Genomic DNA, 3897 nt, shown 5'->3' with positions numbered 1-3897 from the left:
CGACGAGTATTACTTCTTTTATACATTGACTGTTCTCTATAGATTTCACTTTTACATCTTGCCTGTATTTTCTTTTTCAATTGATATGTTGCCTTCTTAAAAATATCGGTTGTTTTTCATGCTTTACAGTGTTTATGAGCATTTCAATTTAATTTCTAACAAAGGATTTTCCATTTTTTTAAGTTTTTTTTTGGGCTATGCATTAGAGTTTTATCTGACTGTTGTTCTCGACTGATTTAAATTAGCATCAGAGAAAATAATCATCCTTTTTCTGGAATTAGGTCCCATCTAGGGTAGAGTCTGCTTCTCAGCTACACTAGCATTTACTGAGAGCTTTTTTGATAATTTGATCATTTTTGCATTTGTGCATCATGCTTTTTATGATCTGCAACCCGAACCGTTAGAAGAAAATTCCAGTATAATCTGAATGACAACTGCAGTTACTGCATTCCAGCACTTGACATCCCAACACATAGCACATGGAGTGGCATGCACCTCGATGCACTTAGAGTTAGATAATTACCAGGAGAACATAATCGTAGTGTGCTGCGCTAGGTTCACAAATATTCTGAAAGCGCACGCTAGGGATGATTCAACACATGCGTTGCTCGGTGCTACCCTCGCCATCGGTATCCAAGTTGCAAAACAACTGCTCAGTAACGAAGAGTCTACAGCTATTTTTACCTTATTATGCAGGTGTCTAGATGGTCTACAGGATACGGTCGAAGACGCGCGATCCGGAAGCTGTCTCAAAATGTACAGTGCACGGGTGAGCATGAAAGGAACGTGGCTCTTGCACATAAGGCTACAGAACGTACACAGCAACTCTAGATCCACTACGACCTGAAAAGTCTAACAAAATCTCACCCCGAAAAGATCGTTGACCAGCTGAAATTGAACCTCCCTTAGTATGGTCTTACTGAAAATATGCGCGTTTTTTTCGCATCTATTTTAGCTGTAGCGCTTGTGATAACTTGCTTTTTTATCTAAATAGCCTTTTGTTCTTCCCTAATTGTTGTCCATTCGACCTTTTTTGTCATTCGACCTTTTGTCCATTCGACCTTTTGTCCATTCGACCTTTTGTCCATTCGACCTTTTTTGTCATTCGACTTTTTGTCCATTCGACCTTTTGTCCATTCGACCTTTTGTCCATTCGACCTTTTGACCATTCGACCTTCTGTCATTCGACCTTTTGTCATACGACCTTTTGTCCTTCGACCTTTTGTCATAGATTCACCATTAGAACGGCATGTGTATCGGGGTGATTGAAATGTCCTAGACGACCCTGTAGATTTTGCCATCCCATGAGCTTCCGAGCTACAATTACCGTTAACCAGACCAACATGATGAACATAATGTGAGTTCAACTAGTCTTGAGAACTACTTGTGAAAGGTTTATTGAAGTGTTGACGATTGCCATAAGTACATGATTGCAAATTTCAAGAGATACTTGAAAGAGGCTCTCTAACACCGTCTCTAATATGGGCTTCTTTAGTCTTATGAGAGGTTTATGGTTGGGTTAGTGTAGGTTTGAAGAATTACTGGTTTTATTTCTGGTTTTATAGAATTGTGTGTAAGAAAACATTTCAAAAATAGCCTAAAATTAACTTTGCTACTTAGGTATGCATCATATTTTGGCTGTGGAGTGACAACTCAGAATTGAACAATTTCAAGCATGATATTTGTAAATTTGAGGTTTTTGCAACGCTGTTTACTATTGCTAGTAAATACTCTAGACCACATTTGAATGTCCGAGATACGAATAATGCATCTACTTTTTTTAGGTTCTGTCTTGTTCACTCAGAGGTAATATAGTTCAGCTTGCCATTCAAGTCAGCCTGCAGCAGTTCAAAATTCATTTGAATCCCCTTCATGGTAATAAAATGTAGCAATTTATGACAGATTAACATTGTGCAAAATGTGCAACAGAACGGAACAGCCCTCAGCAATTGTCGGCAGCACATGTAGGCATGACCGAATTTCGGAAGCTCCAACCATCAAAACGTGACGAGTCATATTCCGGTGAACTTTGTCTACACAAAGTTCTTTACCGGGAAGCGAATGTCTAGTTTCAGTTCTCAGCAAGGAAGGTAGGGGAACTGGGGGTAATATGCCCATAGGGGGCAAAATGCGCCACCCTCGATTTGGGCGAACGGTGTGGTTTAGAATACTTTTTTTCACCCTAGGTTAAAGAAAATGGATAAAAATGCTTCTCCTAATATATTTTTATGTGTTTTTTCTCAAGAAAATCGTAAAAAACGTATAAAAACGTTTTTCGCTATTTTCGTTGCAATTTTGTGCGACCTTCAAGGTCAAAATTTAGGTCGATAAATAACCAAATTTCTGAAACTATCGCCGGGAGCCAACTTGTGCACTGTCATAGTTTGTATAACATGCAAAAAATATGTTGAATTTGACCTTAAAAAGCTTATTGAAGGACCTAAACTTTAATCAACTCTGGGGGTAAAACGCCCACCCCTATTTCATAACACCAAAACAGCCGTTTGAATTCAAATTCTACCAAACGTAATGCCATATTGAAGTTACGCGTAAGTTGGAACCTTACAAATGTACATTTTTCGCATCAGCATGTATACTATTATTGAACAATAACATCTGAACAAACGCCCGGATGTATGCAACCTATAAACAAGCATGATTGTGTGCGTACGTTTACAGCATGGCTAACGCCGAACTGAAGCGGGGCGTTTTACCCCGCAAAACAATACATATGCAGTTAAGCAAGCATTTTTTTTTAAAATGATTTATAAAACTCAAAAAAGCTAAAATGGATAGCTGTTTCTACTATTTGATAGAAAAAATGTTTGTTTATCCGAGCATCATTAAAAAAAGGGCATAAAATAATGTTTTTACATATAAAATCGCTGTTTCCCTTAACATGGGCAAACTACCCCCAGTCCCCCTACATCGTTTAACGAAACGGAAATTTGCATCGCTTTGTTGAAGGACGAAAGCTGCAAGCATCAGTGAATGGGAATGAGCGTGTGTGCTTTCCCAGAGTAAGTAGGACTTCTGTGTTTCTATCGCAATGCCTGTCTTTGTATAAACGGAGTCTCCGGGAAGTCTTCTTCTCATTCAACTTTACACACGAATGACTGCGTTTATGCTGCGGAGGCTGTTCAGACTGGCAGATGGTCACGGGAAATGGATTACCCCGTCGTGGCATTGAATCTTTGATGGAGTAAGTTTTCCGAAGGATTCCATTCCGCCAAACCGTAAGTCTCTCTCGCAACCATCTTATGAATAAATCCCCAGTCACGATCGCAATATCGTCGTTGGTTTACGATTTCATAACTCCCGGTGTCTAACGTGGGATTGCAAAGTTTATTATAAATTGCAGTTTACCAGGGAGCGGAATGCTTCGGAGCTATCCTTCAACAACGGTGCAACTGGAGCTTATCGGTTTTCATGATAGAATCTGCCTTCGACATCGAGGGGGCAACGTGCAGCTGCAGGACGGTCAGCGAATGACGATGATTGAATTATGCTGGAATTGTTTCCCGGTACATGATGACGGAAGAGCAGCCAGTTGGTGCAGTCGTGATGCTGACGGTTCAAATTCATCATTTGAACTCTGCTTGGTGCTGGCAGGAAAGCGTTTTGGGTGGCATATGAATCTGAGGGTTGAACAAATGCTGTGCACTGATTTCGCTCTATTCATACAGATAATAAAACATGAATAAAATATCTGAGCAGAAGAGCAAACAGCGTGGATTGTATTGCGGGGCAGGGTTGAAGCTTCAGGAGGCAAAATTTCTAAAAAAAATGCAAAGTTCTGAATATGATGCCAATAAATGCTATCAGGTATTTCTTCCACAAAAGCTTGTTCCATGTGTAAACTTTATGTTGATGTAGTTGAATTCCTCGATATTATTG

Source organism: Aedes aegypti, chromosome 2 (genome assembly GCF_002204515.2).
Source record: "Aedes aegypti strain LVP_AGWG chromosome 2, AaegL5.0 Primary Assembly, whole genome shotgun sequence".
Classification (NCBI taxonomy): domain Eukaryota; kingdom Metazoa; phylum Arthropoda; class Insecta; order Diptera; family Culicidae; genus Aedes; species Aedes aegypti.
Note: the sequence above shows the minus strand (reverse complement) of the source record.